We start from the raw sequence: 13702 nt of genomic DNA, 5'->3' as shown, positions 1-13702 counted from the left end.
TGCAGGAAACCTTCTGCCCAGCTGAGTTCATGAACAGGAAGGGGTCATTTGTATTTTTCACCCTCGGTCAGGATTGGGCCAACCCTGCCTCAGCTGGAGTTCAGGTTGCTGAGGAAGTGAGGGAAGGGGGTGGAGGACGAGCCCAGTCCCCAGTAGGTACCAGGCAGATTGCAGTGGAGGACTCCCCCTGCCGATAAGAGAGATGAGCAGGTGCATACACACAGGATCTCACCCTCTGCTGCATGGCATTCTGGTCCAGGACAAAGAAGAAGCGGTAAAAGCACCGGGCATCTCTTTTTCCTTGTCTCCTAGCAACATGCCACCCAAGCCATGAGGAGCTTTCTCTGTGCTGCTGCCAACAAAAGAAGGGTGAGAGAGCAGTTTCTGAAGTTGCTTCTGACATTGCTGGGGCAAATCTCAGTCTCCTTGAAGGACGGCAACAATGTGAGGTAAGTTGTCTCTGCAAGAGATCTTTTGGGTTTTGGTGCTAGCTTTTTGATTGACCATGCCAGGAACTGAATCTGGAACATGGTGCTTGCAAGGCATGGAGGCTACAACTCAGCCATGGTTACTTGCCCAGCATGTGGCCCTTTTTTCTATTGGACCGCAGTGGCCAAACTCACTACCGCTACACACAGGAAAAGCAGTTCTTGTTTGGACTACATCTTTCCGTTCCACCCAGGCGCCATGTGTAATCCTCCATGACTGGGGGACGCTCTGGGCAGTCACATCTGCTGCCTGGCGTCCCAGAAGGCCACGTGACAGGACATTCAGGCACATGCGACTGCCTAGAGCATCTCTTTCTCCTGATCGTGGAGGACCACATGCAGCGCCCAGGCTGAACGGTAAGGTCTGCTCACCGGGCAGACAGATTTGTTGAAATCCCGGATTTGGCACCCAGGCCGGGGTTCCCTTGGACATGCGCTCATCTGGGAAATTGACCTTATAATCTCATACTCTCAAAATAAGAAGAATATTACTCCTGAGACAGCAACTTGTTCCATTTCTGACTTAAATGAAACTCTTGGATTCTATAGAAGCGGGACCCTTAGTCAACACTCCTGGTGTATCTGTGGCAGTGACCCTCCTGGTCTTACTTCTTTTATCTTGCTTGCAGAGAGCCCCTGGAAACACTCCAGCTTCTCTGTAACATCGTGAGAACCATGACAGAGGAAACAGAGTGCTGGAATCAGCTGAGCAGTCCTCAATGTTTTAGTGAGGGGATTGTCCAGCTTAGTAAGGTAGGAGGAAGACTGCTGGGTTTCTCAAGGAGTGTCAGATAGCTGAAGTTGTGGGATGTGAATGTGCATCCATTTGTCTTCCACTGACATCTTTAGTGCCTCTTTTCTTTTTTCTTTTTTTGCATGGTCCTGTTACATATTCCAGGATTCTCCTCTCCAGTTCACACTCCTTGGTCCCTGACATAGTTGAGTTCCTTCTGGATATCTTTGGGTTTGAAGAGGATGCATGGCTGTAGGAAACAGCAGCGATGTTCTACCAGAACGTGAGGGTACTGCAGTAGTTGAAAGGCTTCATTAATTCATTCAGACTCAACCTGTATAAATTTTCTCATATACCGTGGGGAATTTCCACATCACACTATAAGGTAGTATGATGTTAGTTGTCCCATAGTCCTTTAGTGAAATTCATAGATGAGCATGGATTTGAACCCAGGACTGCTTAGTCTACATCCAACTTCATGGGTTTCACTAGAATGCCAGATGCAAGGGAGGGCACCAGGATGAGGTCTCTTGTTATCTGGTGTGCTCGACTGGGGCATTTGGTGGGCCGCTGTGAGATACAGGAAGCTGGACTAGATGGGCCTATGGCCTGATCCAGTGGGGCTGTTCTTATGTACTTATGTTCTTATGACTGACAGTTTGAGAAACACTGACCTAGGGAGATATCTGGCAGTCCTAGGTGCTGTCTTGACAGTCCAAGAATCAACATTCCGTCCATTGTCGATGGCAACACCAAGAAAGAAGTCCAAAAAGGCATCCCCTGGGCACTGAAGCTCTCCTTCAAGATGGGTCTCTCCTTCAAGGTGGGTGCAAGACCAATCTTGAAGGAGAGTGCACTCCAGAGGTGGTACAAATTCAAGGAGACCCATAGTGGCCAGCAGCTGTTACCCAGGGGTAAGGGGAAATGTTTTCCCTTGCCTTTGGCTAAGCTGCGTCTGGCCAGAATCCTACACTGCATGCAGCGCAAGCCTCCTGGCTTGCCTGTACCAGCACAGGATAGGATTGCACCCCAAAACTTTGATGAGAGGACCTCCCCCTGCCTCAGGCCATTCACAAAGGTATAGGGAGGAAAATCTTGGCCCAGGCATTCACCGTTGAGAGCCCTTCTCATACACCAGTATAAACACCCCTGGGATGACTGGCAGGACAGTCGTGAAGCAGGTGCTTCCTCCTTTCCCCAATTCTGCCTTTCTTTTCAAGTTAAAATTGGTGGACTCCACAATCACCATGAAGACAAATCCAGGCAGAGAGGGGTCATCTTTGGAAGCCTCAAATTTACAAGAAGAAGAACCCCAAAACCTAAGCAATAGCAAATAGGCAAGCCTCAAAGATGTCTGAGGCAAGGCTATGGATAATCCCAGAATAAAACAAGAAAGGAAGCTCAATCATTACATGTCCCTTCCTCCTGAACTGATTGTATATATGAACTATATAGCAGGGATATGAAATTCCCCAGCGGCTAGACTCGAGTTGGGTCCCAAGTCCCCACCCTCTTTGATTCGACTCATGCATAATGCTTGGCCATGGGGACTGCAGTGTTGGCATCCTTCAGTCTCAGTAGACTATGGTATCGCGCTCTGAATAGTGGTTCTGGACCAGAGTGCCCTCTCCAGTGCGCGAAGTCTGGGTAAAGTAGGTATGGAGGATAGACTGTTACCCATGCAGCAAATCCCCCCTCTCCATGTCACTGAAATGGTCCAATGGAAAGGCAGAAGCCAATTCGGTTGGTTCCAGCGGTGTCGCAGGAGTTGCCAGAACGTGACTGTGTTCAGCCATGAACTGCCTCAGGGACTCCAGCTCCGGATTTTGCCTCGAGGTTGACTCCTGAAGCCTTTTCCATAACTGGATGTAGCCACAAGGCAGTGGAGGTTTGGGATCAGAGCTTTCCTTCTCTCAGATGAGCTGCCTTCCCAGGCTAACGAGTCCCATCTACCCGGTGGCTGTTTAGTGGCCTCTTATGACAAGTGCAGCCAAACTGAGGGCCTATTCTTATCGCCAGCCCCCAGGGGAGACCGTGGGGACTAGTCCAAAGCATTTTTGGAACTGAGTTTCACTTGAGTCATGTCTTTCCCATACACGTGTCAGCAAGGCTGGAGGGGGGTGGGACAGACTGCGTGAGAGTGGAGACAGAAGGGGCAAGTGGGAGGGGGTCAGGTGCACCAGCTGGGCGGCTTACCAGTAGGATCCAATCCTTTGCGGCTCTACTCAGTAGTCCCATTGTGGCCAGGAATTTAGTGAGCCTGCTGAAGCCATGAGTTTCTCTTCCATTGCTAAAACCACCTCCCACACACCTCCCCCCCCCCGCCCCGGCTTCCCAAGTCACTCCCCAGGCAAGAACCCCATCCCTTGGGCTCCTCCTTCTACTCATCCTTTGTCCAATTACACAGGCCTACAAAATTGAGGGTCAGAAAAGTTTTTCCCAAACTTTATGGTGATTTGATATGAATTTGGGGTGCCTATTCCAAAAATGGCATCCGTTTTGCCCTATCATGTCTAGTTTTGGAGACTACACCATGGCTTCCTCATGAGGAAGCTGCTTGAACTATTCACTAATGAAGCATATCTCCCAAACTAGACGTGATAGGGCAAAACAGATGCCATTTTTGGAATCAGCACCCCAAATATACCCAGGAATTGGTGTAACGTTTAAGGAAGCAAAGTGTGTGTTGGCCTGTGTTATCATTGGTTCCTTCAAAGATGGACAAAAGAGCCTGCTGCTGCCTCCCATCCCCCACCTCTTGTTCAATGCAAAGCCAAAACATTAACCCTTCCCTGCCTCCTGGCTGGAATTTCCCTGCTGCTCACCCGGTCTGAATTATGGCCCCACAAGGTCTTTCACGCCATGAAAAAAGTAAGCAAGCACACCCAGACTTATGCACTTAAGTTGTTTACATTCATGACTCTCAGTCAGGGGTCTCAGATTCGAGTTAGTGCCGGAATCATCAACATAGATGACTCGAGTGTACATGAGTCAGCAAAAAACGTGTTTTCATGGTTTGGACTCAGGCCACCTGATTTGAGTTCCCATCCCTGCTATATAGACTTGCAAAGAAGAGAACTTTTGCCCAGTGATGGGATTAAGGTCCCAATCCTATCCAACCTTTCCGTGCAGATGCAGACATGCCAACAGAGCATGTGCTGCATCTGGTGGTGTGGGGGCAGCCATGCGTCAGCCTGGAAGGTTGGATAGGACTGGGCCCTAAATCTCAAACTGGGTGTGGTCTTTTCCTAGTTTCGGGCCATTCAAGACATCTGTGCACAGTAGAACAAAGGGGGGGAAGAGAATTGGACTGTATAGTGTTCGAGAATGTCGTTTACAGATTGCTCGGTCCAACTACAATTTATACTAGTCTACTGGGAATCCATCAGAACCCTCATTTTTTCCATTTCTTTTACAAACTTAACTGTTTCTTTTTTCTTCCAGGGTTTTTTTAAACCAGAAATACAATCTAACCAGGCTCCAGAGGAGGCCGTTACAGATGGTGGCTGTTCAAAAATGTGGCTCTCACGATCTGCAGGATGGTTCTCATTGCTGTAGAGCTTCAATTAAAGAGTTTTGAAACTCTGTGCTACTGGCTTTGGATGTTGTGTGGCTTTTCACTTAAAAGATTTCCTGCCTTTCCTCTTAAAAACTAAGGGCGCAATCCCAACCCCTTATGCCAGTGCTTTCCAGCACTGACTTAAGGGCAATGCAGCTCTGAGGTAAAGGAACAAACAGCTCTTGACTTTGAGGAGGCCTCCATGAGTGACACCCAACTGCAGGATGCAGCACATGTCCCATTGGCACTGCTAGGCCAGTGCTGGAACGTACTGACATAAGGGGTTAGGATTGCAGCCTAAGATGCCCAAGGCTATTTACAATCACTTTGGGGCATCTTGGATCAGAAGAACAGCATTTCTGGTGTAGAGAAGTTTTAGTTGGTGGGTCTGGTCATTTGCGGGGTGGTTCTCCCCTTTCCCTGTATCCCTGCTGCCCTTGGCTGTAGTTGAAAATGTCCCAAGCTACAGATGATTTCAGGCATGAATTAGAACAAAAACAGTCTTGTAGCACCTTAAGGACATGCAAAGCACTAGATGGGGTCACCTTCCTGAAGGTGCTGTTAGGGTGAAGAAATCACTGGCATAGACATGGAGGATAAATCTGTCATCTGACACAGGAAGTTGCAACAGTTTAAATGACTTGAGCTGTCTAGGCATGTTTGTTTGCCACACATAATTTATTCTGGTCACCCAAATGTGAATGTTATGTGGTCTGGAACATTTCCCTACCTCTTGGGCAGAAAGTGAAGTAGGGGATCAGGTCCTTGCGCAGTGCAGCCACATGGCATGGTACTGGACAGAGCAGTCTGCCTCCGTGTTAAACAGAGATACTGAGCTGAAAAAATGCAGTAACGACAGAAGTCCTTTCATTGCATGACATGAGTTTTGTTGTTTTAGGAATTTCTTCTACAGAGATGCAATGAGACATTGCTATGCAGATGGTCCTGAATTCCAGCCTCATTCAGGTCAACCCAATTCTAAATGCCACATGGCAGAGGCCTCCCAGAAGGTCAACTAGCCTGGACCATCTTCACCATTAGGCCAGGATGGGGTAAGTGGCAGCGGTTGCCACGCCACAGTTGTTGTCTTTCATGGACATGAGGATGTAGCCATCATTGCCCCAATAGGTGGACCAAGAGTTCTTGATGAGCCAATAGCTTTCCCCTTGGAGGATCCCATATCCTATTGCTAGGACTGCATGGTCTAACTCTGCAGGTTTGTTTCCTAGAAGAAGAAGAAAAGGGGGAGAGTCAATCGACTGTGCTTCTCCACTGGTCATTTCTATTCAGTGGCATCACTAGGATTCGCGTCACCCAGTGCAGGAGGCCTGTGCATCACCCCATGCAGTGGGCGGGGCAACGCCCCAGGTGGTGGGCGTGGTGATGCACCATTGCCCCGCCCCCACTGTTTTTGGGGCTGTACCTTTTGTTAGAACACAGATATTTCAATGTGCTTTGCTTCATTGCCTTCTGCATGAAATTACACATTGATTGATATATCACATGATGGTGTTATTCCTCCAAACTCTGATTTTAGTGATTTTGAAAACTTGTAGAGTCTCTCACACACACACCCCTTGTCAACTTACTAACACCTTATTGCAGCATTCTCAAACTTTTAGCACTGGGACCCACTTTTTAGAATGACAATCTGTCCAGGACCCATTGGAAGCGATGTTGTGGCCAGAAGTGACATCATCAAGCAGATTAAAATAAATAATTATAAATAATTAAATTAAAATAAAAGAAATAATTAAATAAGGGGGAGCCAGTCCTGTTCCAGCTAGTGAATTTTCTCTATAGTCTGCCTGCAATAACACGCCCCCCCAAAAAATGAATCAGTGAGATTTCCAGCCCTCCCCAGTGCCCAGTTTAAAGTTCTTCTGTTTCAAGCAGACCAAGATAAAGACCCACCTGGCTTTGCAAGTGGAAAACAGAAAACTTTCCCCTTACCAGTTCAAGCCTCTCTTTTGTCCTTTTTAGTGGGGGGGGGGAGGCTGCCTTCTGGAGCATTTGTTGCACTCCAGCTCCATCGGATCGGCATCATCCTGGTGTCCTCAGATTCCCCTTTGCCTGGCCTGACCACCAGCCAAGGCACGTCTGCCTACTCATGAGTAAACGCAACCGTGAGGCTGCTTTGCATTCCATAGGGCTCAATAGACTCACAACTGGGAGGGAGGGACCTCCTTCTTGGGTGTTTTTGGGGGCTGCATTCATTGGATCAGGACCATTCTGACATCTTGGAGTCCTCTCAGCCTGCCCCTTCTGATGGACTAAGGCAAGTTCACTTACTCATGAGTAAACGCAGCCATGTGGCTTCATTTTGGGCTCAAGAGACTCGCAGCTGGGAGGGATGGGACCTCCTTCTCGGGTATTTTTTTTTGGCTGCATTCATTGGATCAGGACCATTCTGGTGTCATTGGATTCCTCTCAGCCTGCCCTTTCCAACGGACTATAGCAAGTATGCCTACCAACGAGTATACGTGTGATACAGCTCACTTTTACTTTCCATAGGGATCCATTCATTTTTTCTTTCCAGTTTTATGGCCATAACTTTTGAAAGAAAGGAGCTATTTCAATTCTGTTTCTTGCATTCCATTCCGCTGACAATTCCACATCCAACAGTGTATGGCACGATGGGGTAGCTGCTAATGGTGCAATTTTAGCACATCACCCCACAGGGCGCATCCCCCTGGCGCATCACCTGGTGCGGCCTGCACCCCTCGCACCTGCCTAGCAACGCCATTAAGAAAGAGGCTGAACACAAGAAGATGCTCTGAACCAAGTCAACTATCAGTTCTCCTAATAATTGTAATGAAACAGACAGCCCAATCCTATCCTGGTCTCATGATGACAGATCTTGTGTTTCGTATCATAAGTCGCAGGATTGCACAATAGGTTTGGGTTCACATGCTGAAGAAGAGCCAGCAATGTGATGCAGCTTCAAATAAAGCAAGCGTAATGGTAGGTTGCTTTTTTTTTTTTTTTTTTTTTTTAGGCATAGAGTCCAGATTACAAGCAGTAATGGTTCTACTCTATTTTGCAGTAGCCAGGCCTGACTCAGAATATGGCGCAGATAGAATTCCAGGTACCCCCTTACAAGGAGGATGCTGGTAAGCTGAAGTGGTTTTGGAGGAGAGCAGCTAAGGTGGCAAGGGGTCTGGAAACTGTCTAATAGTTCAAAGAGCTTGGTATATTTAGCATGCAGGAGAGAAGACGAGGGGTGATATGATAGCTGTCTTCAAGTATCTGAAGGAATGTCACACAGAAAAAGGACAGGACTTGCTTTAGGTCACTCCTGAAACAGGACTAGAATTAATGGGTTAAAACTACAGGGAGGTAGACTTGGGCCAGACATGATGAAGAATTTCTTAACTGTAAGTGCTGTCTGGCCTTGGAACCATCTGCCTAGTGGACTCTCTCTTGTTGGAGATTTTCAAGCAGAGGCTGGACAGTCACATGTCAAGGATGCTGTAGCCTGCACTGACAAGGAGGTTTGACTACATGACCTCCAAAGTTCCTCCCAACTCTAACATTCTAGGATTCTGTAATTAAACCAATAGCCTGACTCAACAGAGGACAGCTTCATACTGGAGAGTGTGTGTGTGCACTGATGACTCAGACGCTACCAAGAGGCACTGTGAATAGTCAATATCGTACCAGCTCCAAATGCAATTCTGAATTCAGAGCGTGTATGTTCTGGGAGGTGAAGAGTGCTCTTATTGAGAAGAAACATGAAACCAATACTTGAGGTGCAGCCCTGCCTGAAAATGGTTTCTCCCTTGATGGGTGAAGAATTTTTTTTTGAGCATGGAGGGCTCCAGCCCAGTGGTGTCACGAGAGTTTCCATCACCTGGAGTTTCCATCACCAGCACTTTACCCCCATGATAGACCACCAATCATGCAGTGGGCATGGCAATGCCCCCCAGGTGGTGGGTGTGGCAATGCATCATTGCCCCACTCACCTGCTGGTTTTTTAGCTATAACGTTTAATAGAATAGAAATATTTCAGTGCAGTTTGTTTCATTGCATCTGCATGAAAGCATACATCAAATGGTACATAATATGATTCAGTCTCAAAAGACTATGGTATAAGCCTACAGCAGCCGGTATTCCCAAGCAGTCTCCCATCCAAGTACTAACCTGGCCTGTCCCTGCTTAGCTTCCGAGATCAGAGGAGATCGGGAACATGCAGGGTAGCAGTTGCTGCACATGATTGTATTATTTGAAAATACCAAGTTTTAAAAAAATTTGGCCAGTAGTGATGTGACACCCCCCCGTGCATGTCACCAGGTGCAGCCTGCAACCCCTGCACCCCCTAGCAACGCCACTGCTCCAGCCCCTGGCATCTAAACTCCTCCCCCACCAGTCAGACTCACCACAGCTTGGCTCATGGTAGACACCGTTGGCGTAAAAGGCAAAGGACTTGTGGGAGGCATCGACATTCACTGCCACAGGGCCATGCTTGAACAGAGCAGCCTTCAAGGCGGTGGCGTTTGCAGAGGGCACGTTGCGTAGCCAGAGACCTTGGCCATCAGCTCGGATTTGTTGTAGTGGCAATAGCCATTCTGGAAGAGGGAAACCAGACAGCTCCTCGATTAGAAAACTGTTACTGCTTCACATACACGTCTCTGTCTTAGAGCTCATGGGTTCTGACTGCGGCTTGTGCAAGGCTGTGTGCATGGCCTGCCATTTTGTGAGATCATACAGCAACCATGTAATGCACTACTGATTGCAGCATTCCACTTACGGAATTTCTCAGCTTGCATGTTTTGTAGCTCTCACAGCTGCAAAGCCTCGCCTGGAAGCACATGAGTAATGTCTGCTGAATCTCAAAGAGCAGTTGCTGATGAGATTTCTATAAGCCGTGACATCGCTAGGGGTGTGTGGCCGCATCATGTGACGCGCATAGGGGGAGTGACACCCTCCTGGCCAAAATATGTAAAATGTAGGTATTTTTGAATAATATCATCATGTGAATATGTTAATATTATCATTATCATGTATCAATCAATGTGTAATTTCATGCAGAATGCAATGAAACAAGCTGTGTTGAAATATCCTATTATAGCAAAAAACCAGTGGAGGTGGGACAATGGTGCATCACCATGCCCACTGTCCAGGGTGCTGCACTGCCCTGGGAGGAGGATGGGGGTGGCACATTGGGCTCCTGCACCAGGTATGATATGCATACCATAAGAACATATGGGTTCCCAGCTGGCTCAGGCCAAAGTCTCATCTCACAGTGATCCAACAGCTGTCTCTGGGATCTCAATAACAGGAGGTGAAACCAACACCCCATTCTCACCATGACATCACTAGACCAGGTATTCAAAGACGTGCTGTCCTGAACCTATAGTCATCATGACTAACAGCCACTGATAACATTTAGTAGCCACTGATATATTGATACTAAGGGGTGGGCAGAGAATTGGCGAGGGCCTCCATCTCCTTCCACCCCAGTGGCGTAGCTAGCGAGGGGTGGGGGGAACGGTCCACCCCAGGTACCAGTCTTGGGGGGTGATACCACAAGTGACCCAACATTGCTAACATCGCAGAGGTTATGAATAACCCCATCATGCTATATACCATTGGATGCGGAATTTCCAGCAGAATATAATGAAAGTAACCAGAGTGAAATATCTCCTTTCCATCAAAACTTATGGCCAAAAAACCAGAAACCAAAAAATGCATGGAGCCCTATGGAAAGTGAAACAGCCATATTGTGTGTTTACTCATGAGTAGAAGAGCCTGCCTTAGTCTGTTGGAAAGGGTAGGCAGAGAGGAATCCAATGACACCAGAATGGTTCCTATCCAATGAAAGCAGCCCCCAAAAAACACCCAAGAAGGAAGTCCCTCCCTCCAAGCAGTTGACTGTATTAATTGAGCCCTATGGAAAGTGAAAGTAAGCCACATGGTCATGTTTACTCCTGAGTGGCATGCCTTGGCTGCTGGTCAAGTCAGGCAAAGGGGAATACAAGGCTATCTGCATGGTCCCAATCTGATGGAAGTGGAGCTCCAGAAGTCAGCACCCCCCCCCCCCCCCCAATAAGAAGGATCAAAACAGAGGCTTCAGCTGGTAAGGTGCATTTTTACTTTTTAAAGACTGGTAAAGCCCGGAGGGTCCTGATATTGCTATGCTTGAAATAGAGTTTACACTGAACTGGGCACTGGGGAGGGCTGAAAATCTCACTGATATTTTTGTGGAGGGTGTTATTGTAGGCAGGCTACAGAGAAAATTCACTTGGTGAAACAGGGCTGGCTTCCCCTTAATTATTTGTTTATCTTTAACTTAATTATTTATAATTATTCATTTTGTTTTGCTTGATGTCACTTCCAGCCATGACATCAGTTCCAGCGGGTCCCGGACAGACTGTCATTCTAAAAAGTGGGTTCCAGTGTTAAAAGTTTGAGAACCACTGCCTTAACTCAAAACGGGCCAATGAGACATCCAGGGTGGGGGGGAGATACCCTAGTGACCAAAATCCTGGAAATCATGGCTTTATGTCATGTTATATACCATTTGATGCAGAATTGCATCCATTGCTTGTGGGGAAATATTCACTGCATTTATTTTCTCGCCATTATTATTATTCACTTCATGTCATGACTATTATAAGTTTTGCTTCCCACACAGACAGACAATCTGGACTCACTTGACCCATGTAAGGCCCATAGGACTCTGTGCTGGCAATTCCACCATGCTTCATGATCCACTCGTATGCATGCCATTCTTGACCACCATCGCAAGCATGTCAGTCAGTCAGTCAGTAAGACCTTTATTGGCATAAAATACAGAGAAAGAACAAAACAAAACAAAAATATACGAAGACAACACAACATAGACATCAGTCTTTTCCTCACATACTGCCCAGAGTTCCAGAGCTCTACCTGGCAATTACCCCAGATAAAAAGGCAGCGACCCTATCAAGGGTCTCAGAGTCAGGTGTGGAAAGGAGAGACTGAAGCATGATTGAGTCCTCCCAGCCCTGCATCCTAGTTAGCAAAGGGCCTAGATATTTCTTGCGTGAGATGTCATGAAGTGGGCAGTAGAAAAGGGTATGTGTTATGGTCTCAATACAATCCCTACCACACTTGCATTTCCTCTCCGAGTAGGGAATACCACTGAACCTACCCGATAACACGGCTGATGGAAGAGCATTACATCTTGCAAGTGTGAATGCTCTCCGAGCCTGTGGGCACTCCAGGTGATAAAAGAAGGAGGCTGGTTTCCCGAAACTGATTGGAACATGGAGATAGAGTGGAGAGCATGTGGTTCTGGTGGCACTAAACAGCTCTTGTTGTTCAATGTCAAGAATTCTTTCTTTGACGATTCTGTGAGCAGCATCACAACCAATCATGCCTAGCTCTGCAGTGTCCAGCCCTATTGACCTGAGCTTGGTTAGAAGATCAGTGATCTCTAATGGCAGGACTGAATCCGACAATAATTGGAGCATTAGACCAGAGGAGGTAGGGTTAAATAAAATCCTAAACCAAAATTTCAGTAATCTTAGCCAAGCAGTCGTCTTTAGCCGAATTAACCCCACCTCGAGACACAGAACCGAGTAGGGAACGCACCTGGGTAAACCCAAAATCTTCCGCAGAAAGGAGGCTTGAATGCGTTCTAATGGTTGGCTAGTAGCCTTATACCAGACGGGAGAGCCATAAAGGACCAGGGAAAGAATCTTTCCCTTAAACGCCTCCAGAGCGGCTGGAACATAACCATTGCCGCAGGTAAAAAAGAAACGGGAAATAGCTGAGGACGCCAGTTTGGATGCGTTCTGCACTGCCTTACGATGAAAAGCCCAAGTGAGCCTGTAATGGAAGTTGATTCCCAGGTACTTGAAATGCTTAACCTGCTCCATTTTATTGCCATTACAAGACCACTTAAAAGCCTTCCATCTATTGGCAAATATCATTATCTTAGATTTAGCATAATTGATTTGCAATTTGTTGGACAGAAGATACTCTTCAGTGCGATTCAGCAGACGCTTTAGGCCAATCCTAGTACAGGATATCAGTACTGCATCATCCGCATACAGAAGTAGTGGCACTTGACTTGCGCCAAGCTTCGGGCAATGGCTATCTACTTCCTTCAGGGATGGGCCAGGTCGTTTAGAAACGGATTGAAAAGCATGGGGGCCAAGACACAGCCCTGTTTGACCCCTTTGTTGGTAGCGATGGAATGAGTTAGATTCCCACTCCAGGAGCGTCTAACCCTGCATGAAGTATTTAGATGGAGGGACCTAATCAGCAGCAACAATCTTTTATCAATCCCCATGTTTTCCAACTTTGACCAAAGAAGCTCCCTATCCACAGAATCGAAGGCACCTTTCCATCGCAAGCATGGTTTCCAAAGCCCCAAGAGCAATCAATCAAGATCTGCTGAGATAGTGGAGTTAGGACTCCAGTCTGCAGGGAAAGGGATAAATATGGTGACTCATTGGTCTCTACATCAAGGCACTGACACCAGCTCTTCTAACAGCTTCCCCTCCTCAAATGTCCTTTTCCTGCTCAAGAAAGGATGTTTAGATTTAGCATGCCATACATCATCTCTCCCTCTCTTTCTCCCTCTCTCTGTGTATGTAAGAAGAAAGAGGGGGGAGAGCACCCACCTGGGAACACGAGGCAGCAGGTCCCTGCCCCAAGGAACTTACAATTTAATTACTGCCATATGGGAGACAAAAGAGGAAGGTCAGTGGAGGTAGCAGTAAACAGCTCTATTTCTTGACTATGGGTAACCATTCAGCTGTACAAGTGACAGGACCTTTGCATCCTGGACAACTGTGTCCCAGTCAAACGCATTCTGATATTGGACATTCGTCTCCACGTTCTTTTTGTGTCCTAGATATTTGTGTCGCAATAGGTGTATATTTAAATTATATGTACTTTTTTATTTTTAAAATGCGAAGGTAGGGTTAG

The 13702-nt window shown here is 47.1% G+C and overlaps 2 pseudogenes; both read right to left on the bottom strand.

Annotated features, from left to right (window-relative positions):
- Positions 1-5722: 5722 nt before the first annotated feature.
- Positions 5723-13119, bottom strand: LOC136661491 (digestive cysteine proteinase 2-like; annotated as a pseudogene).
- LOC136661840 (5S ribosomal RNA) lies at positions 8876-8993 on the bottom strand (annotated as a pseudogene).
- Positions 13120-13702: the final 583 nt, after the last annotated feature.

The sequence above is a fragment of the Tiliqua scincoides genome, chromosome 10 (assembly GCF_035046505.1).
Source record: "Tiliqua scincoides isolate rTilSci1 chromosome 10, rTilSci1.hap2, whole genome shotgun sequence".
Classification (NCBI taxonomy): Eukaryota; Metazoa; Chordata; class Lepidosauria; order Squamata; family Scincidae; genus Tiliqua; species Tiliqua scincoides.
Note: the sequence above shows the minus strand (reverse complement) of the source record. Positions and strands in the feature narration are given on the sequence as shown.